This window comes from Callithrix jacchus, chromosome 7, assembly GCF_049354715.1.
Source record: "Callithrix jacchus isolate 240 chromosome 7, calJac240_pri, whole genome shotgun sequence".
NCBI lineage: Eukaryota > Metazoa > Chordata > Mammalia > Primates > Cebidae > Callithrix > Callithrix jacchus.
In genome coordinates this window covers 77,787,609-77,800,834 of record NC_133508.1, presented here as the reverse complement: position 1 = coordinate 77,800,834, position 13,226 = coordinate 77,787,609, and the positions used below count along the sequence as shown (strand labels likewise).

General features: G+C 42.9%; 1 protein-coding gene across 21 annotated transcripts in view; it reads left to right on the top strand.

The window, feature by feature from the left end:
• Positions 1-3,548: 3,548 nt before the first annotated feature.
• SCMH1 (Scm polycomb group protein homolog 1) overlaps positions 3,549-13,226 on the top strand; it is a 232,838-nt gene continuing 223,160 nt past the window's right edge. For all 21 annotated transcript variants that reach the window (XR_013519963.1, XR_013519965.1, XR_013519964.1 and 18 more), the window contains exon 1: positions 3,549-3,609. The gene's annotated coding sequence lies outside the window, so the exon portion shown is untranslated. The remainder of the gene's footprint in view (positions 3,610-13,226) is intronic.

Below are 13,226 nucleotides of genomic sequence, written 5' to 3'. Positions count from 1 at the left end.
GCAAGAGCAGAAGTGTCTTAGAGAAACAACAAGGTTTAGGCTCAGCACACGTCTGAATCTGAACAGCCAGTGGGGCCTTGTGGTCACAAGGCAGGTCATAAGGAGGCTCTCTTTGGTCTGTGACTTGGGTCTGAGAGGGTCCTACTGTGCACATTCATTCTATGGTGATACAGACTGATCACCAACTGTTTTCCAGACATGGTGCAAGGTGCTGTGGATGTAATGAAGAACAGAGTTCCAATCTTGTGGAGCTTACAGTCAGGTGAGAGATAGGCATAAATGCAAATGATAAGTACACATCCTAGTAAATGGAATGATGAATGAAGGTGCCAGGCTACAAGGAGAGCAAAAGGAGGAGCATTTAATTCACCCTGGGGTGAGGGTGGAAGAGAAGATATCAAAGGAAGTTCCTGGAGAAGGTAGTCTTAATTGATGTGTAGGACTTAATGTGGTGAAGGCTCTTATGTATTTTAATGCATCTCCCAGCCCCCCACCCCCTGCAACACACACACTTAATCAGAAACCATCTTTTCCATTTCCTTCACCAACTCTTCCACTGGGTCATCAACAACATGGTAAAAAACAAAACAAAACAAACAAAAAAAACCCCTACTCAACTGTTTCCTCAACTGTCAGTGCCAGAATAATCACTCCTTTTTGCTGTAATATAATGTAGAAAAGAGCAGACCTGGGGTTTTCTAGCATACCTCCTTAAAAAAATTACATCCTGATTAACTTGCCTATTGCTTCCCTCTCCATTGCCTCTGTATTGCTTGGGTTCCCCACACCTGTGACCCAAAGGTTACAGGGTCTGTCATAGCCCAATTCCGCTCTCCAGCTGCCTCTTGGTTTTTAAACCTCCTTATTAAAATCCAAACATTAAATAACTAATAACACCCGTGTGTAATTAGTTTAATTAAACCGCACAAAGCTGTTAATATGTTGTGCTGTGCCCTAGGATACTAAGTGGAATAAAAGCAAAGCACTATATTCAAGGAAACTACAGTCTAACTTAAAATACTGCAATGGGATACATTTCATACAGAGATATTTACCAAGTGACAGTGGAGAGGAGGGAGCAATGAGTTCTTCCTGAGAAGTGTCAGAGAAGTTTTGAGCTGGATCTAAAAAAGCAGCAGGAATCCAAAGGACAATATGCATACTATTTATTTGTTTCTAGCAGATGTGGGAATATCTCCCTCAAGCCAAGCCTTATCTAAGGTACAGGTGTGCATAAGGTTTCTGATCTCAAGAAGCTTTCAGCCTAGAAAGGGGGTTTAAAAATATATGCCAATAACAGCAACATAAACTATGCCATGGACAGAGTTACAGAACAAACTGCTAGGGGAGTTCGTAGAGAAAATGTTTAAGAGAACACTTCTCACTGGATGTAGCAGGCAGAATTCTAAGGTAGCTTCCTGGATTAACCTTCATGTATATCTTCTGCCTAGTCCCTGGGACAGCGGTTATGGTGAATTTTACCCCTGTGATTAGGGTATGTGATGTGACATAGCTGACCTTAAAGTAGGAAGATGATCTAGGTGAGCCTGACCTAATAAAATCTTTCAAAAGCTCACAGTGTTCTCTGACTGGCTGAAGAAGGGAAATCAGAGATATTTAAAGAATGAGAGGGATTTGAAATGAGAGAGGTTCTCTGTTGATAAGAGGGACCATGTGGCAAGGACTTGAGAGTGGTCCCCAATAGATGGCTGGCAAAACAATCTAGCTGTAGGATCCTAGTCCTACAGGGACATGAATTCTGCCAAAAGCCCCAAAGAGCTTGGGGCAGACCTTTCCCACATGGAGCCTCTAGACATCATTTCAGCCTTATGACACCATGAACAGAAAACCCAGCCACACCATGCCAGTTTTCCAACCTACCGAACTGTGAGTAAGTCAATGGGTGTTGCTTTCACCTGCTAAATTTGTGCTTTGTTATGCAGCAATAGAAAACTAATATAAGCACTTATGGCATTGTGCTCTCATTAGCTATTGACACACTAGTTTCCCCAACTACGGGCTCCTTAGATTTAAGCTGTATCTAATTATCCTTGTAACCTCAGAGCTCTTCATGAGACAGGTACTCCCCAAAACACCATGGTATGAAAGTTTAAATTAGACACAGGGATGCAGATCAGAACTTGGATACATGCTGACCATTTTCATTTCTTAAGAATGGACAGATGGATAGTGAGACCCATACCAGGATACAAGGAGGCAGCCCCCCTTCAGCCCAATGCACCAAGACCCATTCCAGAGGCAAAGCAAGTAATCCAGGATCAGCTGTCCCAGCTGCTGCCCCAGCCTTGCTTAAGTGGACTTCCCTCCAAGGAGCATTGGTCATAGAAGGATGATTAACAGGACATTCCTGTGTGACCTGAGGATCGCCATGTTCTAAATGGTGCCCACACCCACTCCACATCCAGTTCAGCAAAGGTCTCGGGGATTTATTGCACTCTATTTTCCAGAAGCCAAAATAGAAGCCAAAAAGTCAGTTTCCTAAGCTGCTAAAATAATGTGGTGATTAAACAAATTGTGCGCCAGGGGCAGTAGCTCAGCTTGTAGTCCCGGTGCTTTGGGAGGCCAAGTCAGGAGGATTGCTTGAGGCTAGGAGTTTGAGACCAGCCTGGGCAAAGTGGTGATACCCTCGTCTGTACTGGGCCTGGTGGCACACGCCTGCAGTCCCAGCTACTGAGGAGGCTGAGGCAGGAGGATCACTTGAGTCCAGGAATTTGAGGTTACAGTGAGCTGTGATGATGCCACTGCACTCCGACCTGAGCGACGAAGTGAGGCTTCATCTTTAACAAAACAAAAATAGAATTGTGTAGCCAACATTGGTGGTGGGCCTGTGCACTGTGTCTGGCCCGCCTCGGGCTCACTGCGTAGTTGTTGAGGGGATGAATGCAGTGGGGACCCGAGTACGCTGACACTCTCTAGGGCCTCCGAGCGCTAACTCATCTCTCAGCGACTTTCCGGGTGCAGTGCAATCGTGTTGAAGAGGCCTCTGGGTGGAGATGCGAAGTAGTTCGCCCAAGGTCACTACATGGCCAGCCACCAGCCGACAGGGAATCGCCCGAGGCGAGGCCTGCGTCAGCCGGTCTTGGGGCCCCGGCCGATGGCTCCTATACCGGCTCCGCGCGGCCTCGTAGCCAGCTATTGGCGGCGGCGGGATTCGAACTCGAATCCTCGTCCCCGCGCCCGCTCAGGCCTCAGTTTACCCATCTACGAGACGCGAACCGGAGAGCTGGTGCGGGCGCCGGTGGGGCCCCGGGGCCGGGGTCGGTGAGCTGATGGGGTCGGGCAGGGCCGGGTCCCTGCGCGCCCTCCCTCCTCACCGCGCCGCCCCGCCCCGCCCCCCGCGCGAGCTCAACGGCCGAGGCGCGCGCCACCTCGCGGCGGGAGGCACGGGGGAGGGGTCGGGGGAGCCCCCGCCCCCGCCCCCGCCCCCGCCTCAGCCGCCGCCAGCTCGGTGGAGCCCCCCGCCGCCCGCCCGCCGCTCTCCGGAGCCGCCCGTCCTCCCCCTTCACGTGTCCCCGCTCCCTCCCTGCGTAGCGGAAACATGGCGGCGGGAAGGGAGTGAGCCGCCCCGCGCCCCCGTAGCGCCCGCAGGTAAGCGCCTCGCGGCCGCCTCCCCCAACTAAAGAGCTCGCGCCCTGAGGGGCCGCCCGGGGCGAGAGGGCGGTGGCGGGACATGCCCTGCCGCTGCGTCCGCTCGCCGGGCCGGAGTCCGCCTGTCCGTCTGTCGGGCGGGCCTGCCAGTCTGTGGTCCGCGCGGGGCCGGGCCCTCTCCCGGCGGTGTCAGCCCGGCCCCGAGCCCGGAGGCCGGTTCTGCATCTGCGGTCGGGCCGGCGGCCCTGACGCGGCCGGGGGCCCTTTGGAGGGTCGGCGTGGGGCGGTCCGAGGGGGGTCGCCACGTCATGGTCGGCGGGGCCGGGTGAGTCGGGGGAGGCTGGCTGGGGGCAGAGGGCCGTGCGGCGGCGCGATCCCGTCAGCGCGGGTCAGTCGGTCCCCTCTGGCGCCAGAGGTGGGAATGCCTGTGGTCCTGGCCGGCCAGGTCCCGGTTCGGGGCAGGCAGAGACCGAGGTCGGCGGGGCGGCGTGGCCCCCACCGAGAGCGAGGGCGCCTAAGGGCCCGAGCTGTCAGCAGCGTCCTCGGGGCTGGGCCCCGGCGACGAGAGCCGCGCCAGCCGACTCACGTGTGCCACCTGCCCCGGTGCCCCGCCGGAAGCGGGCAGTGAGAGCAGCCCCGCACCGAAGTGAGCCAGCGGCCCCCGGGGCTGGACACGTGGGCAAAGCTGTGGGCCAGCCCCGAGAGCATGGAAAGGAGTTTCCAGCCGATGGGTGAACCCCGGAATGTCTCCTGAGTGGAAGGGAATTTAAAAGTCATTTAGGGGCCTTTTCTCCCATCCCATGCCAAAGTGTCTTTGAAAATCCCCAAATCCCCCCTGATAATTAGACAAGCTCGTGTGGAACCTCTTCCAGTGATGCGAAGTGAATCTCTTTCCAAGGAAACTCATTCTGTTCCTGGGCAGATTTGCTTATAAGTTGAAAGAAACAGCTGGCTCCCATCTTTCCTAGTTCTTTTCCCTGATGGGCAGCAGTTAAGATATCTGAAGATAGTAATCATGTCCCCTGAGTCTTCACTTCCACTTCCTTCAGTTGTTTCTCATCTGCTGTGGTTCTCTAAACTGCCCTCTGGATGAGCTTTAATTTGCCCATATCCACTTAAGGAGAGTTTCTTAAATGTGAGCATGGAGACAAAACCTAGTGAGTTTCCTTAAGCTCCTTAGCCCCAAGGATTGACCTGCTTTAAATCAAAAGCACACCAGATTCCCTTCCTCATTTCTGTACTATGTTTTGAACTTAAAAAAAAAAAAATAGAAAACATTTAGTAGTGTTTGCTCAAACAAACTAAAAGACATCTTATTTTGTGAAAATTTTTGGGTTTGCTTTTTAAAAAGTGTATATACTTTACCCAGTGTGCTAACTAATGTACATCAAAATGTTTCATTATGTACATTAAAGTGTAATGTGCCATGCAAATAAAAGAGCTTTTTTTTTTTTTTTTAACTCTGGGAAGGATTGAGATCTAGTTTGGTGCCAAACTGCAATTTTAATATTTGGTTGCAGAGGGAAATGCTTTATTACGTTGAACTCTTTGCTCTATTTCTAACTGCCAGCAGAAGGCCCAAAATTACTATGAAAAAGAATACTCTTTGTTGCTTACTTACCAACCTCCTAAACTCTTGCCTAAGCAACTCTGCAGGTTAGTAATTTTTTAAGCCCAGTAGAGATGAGATGGCCTTGTAGATAAAATGCCAAGCTCTTACTTCTGGGCTCCTGTTCAGGTACTAAGCAGCGTTTCACTGTTTTTATAACTGAGACAAGTACATACCAGCAGTCAAAACTGGTTCTTTATTTTTGTTCTTGTGGCTTCATTTTTAAAATTGGTCAGTAGTTTTGAACTTTGTAGCACATATGTCAAGTTTTGATTTTTGGTATGTTTGTGTAAATGCTGTTCCCTTTTATGTAAGTTGGGTAAACATTTGCATAGCACCATTCTCAACGGAACAGAGGAAAGGCCCTGATTCCTTCCTTGCAAAGGACTTGGAGTGAAAGGTAGAGAATACTTAACTGTGCAAAAGAATTGATGTGAATATCCCACTGAAAATTTAAACTTGGGGCTGAATGCAGTGGCTCATGCCTATAATTCCAGCACTTTGGGAAACTGAGGCAGGCAGATCATTTGAGGCCAGGAGTTCTAGACCAACTTGGGCAACATAGCAAGTCCATGTCTCTACAAAAAATAAAAAAATAGCTGGGCATGGTGGTGCATGCCTCTAGTCCCAGCTACTCAGGAGGCTGAGGCTGGAGGATTGCTTGAGTCCAGGAGTTTGAGGCCTCAGTGAGCCATGATCACACCATGGCAAGTGACAGCATGAGACCGCATCTTTTAAAAAAGAAAAGAGAATTTAAACTTAGTATGTTCTAATCTTCACTGTACACTTTTGTACCTACTATGGGTCAAGCACTGTGCTATGTACTGTGCTCAGTTGGGTTTACAAAGATTTCCAATCTTGTGGATCTGGTAAATTAGATGCTTAAATAGATTATCTCAGAATAAAAGGTGAGAACTACGAGTAGCTGAGATACACAAGGTCAGAGCAATGGTTGTCCAAAGGTGAGGCCACTTAGACTAGCCTAGGAGTTAAAGGAAGACTTTAGAAAGCAATGATATCTGACCAAATCTTAAATGGTAAGTAGCAGTAAGCTAGGCAAAGACGAGCAGAAAGTGCGCTTCAAGCAGAGAAAACAGCTTGAGCAAAGGCATCAATGTGATAAAAGGAATGGCTTGCATGGAGAACCACAATCAGTTTAGGACTGCTAGGAATATAATAGTAGAGATACAAGTGGTAATTTGTAAGGCTGGAAATACAGGCAGTGGCCATGTCATGGTGGACCTTGTGTGCATAAGTATCCTGAAAACAATTCAGTAGGTGGTGTTTTTTAAAATTTTTATTTAATCACGGAAAGATGTCTATCAGATGTTTTGAAGTAACATTTTCAAAATGTGGTCATGGGGATGAAGAGAAAAAAATGAACCTGAGAAAATGTATGAGGCTTTAATGATTGGTTGTATCTACAGGTGAGAGGGTGAGGATTCCAGTATGATGCCCATGTTTTTGCCTTGGATGACTAAGGATATGTTGGTAATTTTAACTGAGACAGGAAAAAATTGATGATGAATTTAATTCTGGACTTGAAGATTTTGCAATTTCTTGAGTTAGACTGATGAACAAATATAGTGGAAGTAAGCTGAGGAAAAAAGAGGTGTGGTCAGAAAGTGGAATATTGGATTTAGGTTGTCGGATATGGGACTGTTCTAGGTGATAGTTAGGTCTCTGTGTATGGGCAGTTAAAATACAGCAGAGGGAATTTAACCATACTCAGTAAAGCTGAGATGACAAGGAATTTCGAGGCTAGTGTATTGAATGAGTCATCTGTGTGGAGAGTGAATTGATTTAGGATGATGGGATGTGGGGGAGAGAGAAAGATGTGACCCAGGTGCAGTAAGGAGAGGGGATTATTCAGGAGGCTGGTAGATGACAGATGAGGAGGTGGGGTAGAGAGTGATATAGCCAGATGGTGCAAACCTCAAAGGAGTGGGGGGGTTAAATACAAAAGTGAGAAAGTAATAGTTTTTTTACTTTTCCTTCCTGGAAGCAGAGTTCTGATCTCTTCATTTTTCTTTAGGACTCGTATTAATCATTCTGTTAGCTCTGAAGAGTCTGTTCTTAGTCTTGGAAAGTTGGAGGGCACATACCACATATTGAATCCTTTCTGCTAATACAAAGGGCAGTGGAGGTTTTTTCCTCTGATGATTATTAGTGGGTGGGTAGGGAACAATCAGATAAAGCAGTGAGGCTATACTCATGGTTTTCTAGGCAGAATATAGTGGAAGGAGCCTAGGCTTTCTTTGGAGTTAGAAACACCAAAATTCAGATCTAGACTCTGTCACTTACTAGCTTTATGACTATAAACAAATTGTTTAGCCTCTGTGAGCTTCAGCGTCCTTATATGTAAAAAATTTGTACTTCATAGGATGTCACAAATGTTACATGAAAAGAATGTACATACACAAGTACACATAAAATCACAAAAAAAGCAATTGGTGATTCATAGATACAAAGTATATGTTAGTTCCTTTCTTCCTTCCTTTAAGGGGCTTATGCTTTGCTAGCTGAAATGAACCTTTTTCATGCTTACCTAAATTATAAGGTAAAACATAGTAGGTACGCTAAAGGAGGCAGTAGCAAAGTGAGACAGCAGTTCAGAGGTAGGAGCTGTCATTTCTAAACAAGGTTGGGCTTCATTTTCAAAATGAATTTTACTTGGGCCTTGAACAAATTTCAGAAGAGTAAATATTTTAGGTAGAGATATAACAAGGGAAAGTATGTGGTGTGGTATGTTTGCTAAAAATTGATAGCTACCACAGGTTTGAGTATTGTATTTGTATAAGTTAATAGTGGTAAATGTGGCTAGAGAGATGGGCTGGGACCTTGGTATTAAAGATCTGAAACTGTGATGCAATTTTGGGTTGATTCTAGATATATTAGGGAGCCATACATTGAATGTCCTTTTCTCTACCTCATTTTGCTATCTGTAAAATGTATAGGCATCAATTCAGAAACTTCCAATTTTTGTTTTAAATAAATAAGAAATTTCACACTTGAAAATAAGTTCCTGTGTAGGCCAATTTTAGGTATAAAAAAAATCTACTAAGATTTGTTTTGTAGTTGTAGGTTAATCTTTGCAATAACCTTGTTTGATCGATAGGCTTAGTGAGGTTAAGAAACAAAAGATCTCACTGGTAGAAGTCACCAAAGAAGCTCTAATTTCAAATTCTGTCTTTTTCATTACACCATACCGATTTAGATTTGAAAGGAAACCTGAGTTACTCAATGTCACTAAAAATTAACTGCACAACCCCTGGCATATCACTTTTGCTTTGTCATTTATAAAATGAAGGAAAATGTAGCTGTAAGGTTTAACTAAGATAAAGTGCAAAGTACTTTACATAATTTTGGTCACATATCAGGCACTCAAATGTTGGGTCTTTCTCTCCTGATGTGTGAATGAGGGAATTTAACCATACCATTCCGAGGCCTTAGTGTTAACTCTGTAGCCACCAGGGAACGGCTAGAACTAATTACATTTGACCCTCTGTATCCTTGGATTCTGCATCTGTGTATTCAACCAACTATGGATTGAAAATATGGGGGAAAAAAAAAGGGATGGTTCCATCTGTGCTGAACATGTACAGACTTTTTTTTGGTCATTAGTCCCTAAACAATAGTATAACAACTATTTACATAGCACTTGTGTTAGGTTTTATAAATAACCTAGAGATGTTAAAACATATAGGAAGATGTGTGTAGATCATATGCAAATATGCAAATATTGTATGTAGGGACCTGAGCATCCCTGGAATTTAGTATCCAAAGGGCAGAGTGGGTCCCTGGAACCTTTTGATAACCTTATGGGCAGATAAACCCAGCAAGACGTATCACCTGTTATCTTTGTCCCAGAATCAAACTGTCTGTCTTCCATACTGTTACTCTTGTGCTAATCTGGCTTCCTTTTACTCTCTCCCAGCCCTGTTTTGCACCTTCTCACACTTTTCCACTTGTTCTCTTTCGTACATTGTTAACCATTTTATTGGATGTCTTTTTGTGTGTCTTGCCTGTAAGTGGAAGCCAGACTCTCTCCTGAGTCATCGAGAATTTATTACTTCCTCCCTAGCCCTTTTAAATGGATGCAGCTCATTCTCCTGCACCCCTCCCATCCCAAAGAAAAGAGGTGAGGATAACTATATTTTTTACTCACCACTCTATCTGGACCATTACTACTCCATCTTCTTAAAACCTCTGTGCTCTTTGGCTATACACACCCTTGGTTTCTGATATAACATATTCTTATACAGTATCTGTTAAAATGAAAATGCATGTAAACTACAATCCAGCATGTCTACTTCTAGATATATACCCTTTGGAAACTCCAATGTATGCATAAAGGGATGTTCAAAAATATTCATACAACATTGCTATAGCAAAAAATTTGAACTAAATGCCTGTCAATAAAAGAATGAAAATATTGTGGTATATTTACCTCATAGAATTCCATACTATAGTGAAATGAATGAACTAGATCTATATAGTAACATGGACAAATCTCACAAATAACAGATTGAATGAATAAGCCAAATTGCAGAACACATTTATATAAAGCTTTAACATGCATGTATTATTTAGAGAGGCATACTTATGTAATAAATAAATAAATACATGGTAATTATAAATACCAAATTAAGGATAGTAGGTATCTCCAAAGGGTAAGGTAGGGAGAAAAGACCAGGAATAATGTGACAAAGGGCACCCAGAGAGCTTAAATTGAACTAGTAAATATTTTTCAACTGAGTTGTGGCTATATGGGTATCTACTCATTATTCTTTATGCTTTTGTATGTATCTGAACTTTATATTTTAAAAGAATAAAGAGCATTTCATTCTTGTTATGAGCATAATACAGGGAGGGAGGGGATAGCAGAAGTATAAATACTAATATTAGGGTGAATCATAAAATTTTTTACTCACCACTAGAATTAGAGTGAATCATAACATTTCTGTTTTTTAGGTCTAAAATGATTCAATATAGGTAGATTTAAGTGGCCCATTCAATCTAATGTAACTAGTGTTCTGGTTGAAATATATCCAGAATGCGCTGGGTATGGTGACTCACACCTGTAATTCCAGCACTTTAGGAGGCTAAAGCAGTCAAATTTCTTGAGCCCAGGAGATTGAGACCAGCCTAGGCAACATGATGAAACCCTGTTTATGCAAAAAATGCAAAAATCAGCTTAGCGTGGTGGAAACATATTCAAAGTACTATGGGAACACCAGGGCAGGAACAACTAATGGCTAAGGCAGAAGGAGGGAAGCGACATTTGGAATGGCTCCAGAGAGAATGACATCTGAACCGAATCTTTCCTTTTTTTTTTTTTTTTTTCTTCTTAGAAACAGAGTTTTACTCTGTTACCCATGCTGGAGTGCAGTAGTGTGATCATAGCTCAAGTAATCCTCTTGCCTCAACCTTCCAAGTAGCTAGGATTACAGGTGTGTGTTCATGCCCAGATAATTTTTAATTTTCTAAATTGAGAGTGGTTGTATGTAGGATTGTTTTAAAAAGCAGAAAGAAATTTTTTTTTTTTAGAGACAGGTTCTTGGTCTTGCTATGTTGTGAGGCTAGTCTCAAACTCCTAGCTTGAAGTAATCCTCCCTCCTCGGCCTTCCGAAGTGCTGGAATTACAGGCATGAGCCACCATGCTGGCCCTAAACTGAATCTTAAAGGTTGAAAAGAAATTCACCAGATAGAGGGTGACGAGGTGAAAGAAGCCCTTCCAGGTAGGAAGAGGTAAAGACCCCTTTCAGTGGGTGGAATCTGCCAGGTGGAATATGTGGAGGTTAAAGAAACACAGTAGAGGAAGAGACTAAGGAACAATAATAACAGCATATGTCTTTCTGGTACTTAGAAAACAAGCACAAAGTTAAATAAGCTGTGCAGGATCACAGGCATAGCAAGTGGCAGAACCAAGATTTGAACTCTGGTAGTCTGATTCTAGTGTCTGTGCTCTTGTCCAGTCAGCTATATTCTGAATCACTGTACCATAAGTATAATCAGGAGAAAGTGATGTTTTGGATGCCAAGAGAACAACAGTAAGTTTCAAAAAGAAAGGACTAGTCAGCAGTGTGAAAGGCCCTAAGGACATGAAATGGGAATCCTAAAAAGAGAAGATCATTAGCTATTTTTTTTTTTAAATTATTTTGCCTAAGTTACCGTAAGGAACACCAGGATAATAGAGATATGGATATCTCAGAATACTAGTGATTCAGTCTACCAGTTTTGTGGGCTAGTGATTATAATTTCATTTAATCACTGAAAAAGAAGATAGAATCAGGGACTATTAAAAATAGATTCTCTCCATATTTTAGTACTTGATGTATCAACATGAACAAAAGACTTCATCTTCTGCTAGCTATAGTCATAGTTACTCTTAGGAGTAACTATGATTGATAGTGATAATTTTTTTTATTCTTCTGTACCTTCTGGTTTTGATAAAGATAAAACTTAGCCTGTTACTTTAGTGGATTTTTCAGAATGGGATGATATTCTAAATATCAGTAGTAGTTCAGCCCCAAATACTTCATAGACAAGAAGGTAAAAGAGACCTTATAATCTGCATGGTCTGTGGAAAGAGTTATATAGCTTGGTGATTAAGAGTCCTGATTCAAGTCCCAGTTTGCCACTCACTGGCTCTGTGATTTAGGTAAGGGGTTGCAGTGGATGATTTCTAAGATCTCTTCTAACTCTTACATTCTGTAACTATTAGGTCAGTTATTCATTAAGGAAACTGAGGCCTAAAGAAGGGAATTGTTTTTCCAGGGTCAAACACTGGAATCTGGTTCTCTTGACTCTTGGTCCTGGGAATCTGGTGGAAGAATCATTAAACATTTGAGGGGCTGCCATGTACTAGGTGCTTGAAAAAACAAAAGGCATGTGAAATTGTTTCAGAATTCTTTTATCCAATTTGTGAAAGTAGCAGTCAGCATCTTCTATGTTTGTTTGTTTACACATATGTTGCCCTATTCCAAAATGTATTTAAAGCAGACCTACTCTATATAATATACTGTACTAAGAAAGGGAATAACCTTTTTTGAGTATCTGTCAGATATGTTGAAACATTCAAACACGTTATTTTTACTTACCTGCATGTAGGTATTATCACCTCTACTTTATGCTTAAAGAAACTGAGACTCAGAGATAGCTGGCCAAGATTTTGCAGTTTATAAGTAATAAGACTCGGTTTCAAGCCCAGACCAGCCTGACTTCAACCCCAGTTCTCTTTTCATTTCACCATGTACATGTCCCACACTAGTGTTATGTAATTCTGAGACTTTATCAGTACAGGAGGCAAGGTTTACTTGCAGGAATTGACACATGTGTTTTTAGTCTGAGTATATCTTCTATCTCACCAAACAATGTAGGCAAAGAAAAGATCCCTGGATAGTAGAATGAAATGGTTTAGCGAATCAGTCATAATTATTTTATAATTTGAGCAGATATATGACTAGATTCCTTGTTAGGACCAGTGCTCACATTTTAATATAACATTTTTTTACCCCTTCAACCTTTGGTCTGCATCCACTTCCTGCTTTTCAACCTTTACCAGCTACCTACTAAGGATAAAAAGGTGAGAATAAGATAGGGTTTCTTCCCTCAGTGGGTTTTGCCATTCAGGTGACAGATATCATTACTTTACCTAAGTTCTCTTCCTCCCCAAAAGCCAAACCTAGGTTTAATTATAAGAAAACATCAGTTAATCCCAACTGAGGTACATTTTATAAAATAATATTCCACAAAACTGTTAAATTCATCAAACAAGGAAAGTCTGAGAAAGCGTCAGCCAAGAAGAGGCTAAGAAGATGTAATCACTAAATATAATGTAGCATAGTATCCTAGATGGGGTCTTGTCACAGAAAAGTGATCTTAGATAAAAATTAAGGAAGTCTGAATGAAGTGTGAACTTTAGTTAATAAGGTATCAATATTGGTTCATTAATTGTAACAAATATGCCATACTAATGTAAGATGTTAGTAATAGGGGAAATGGT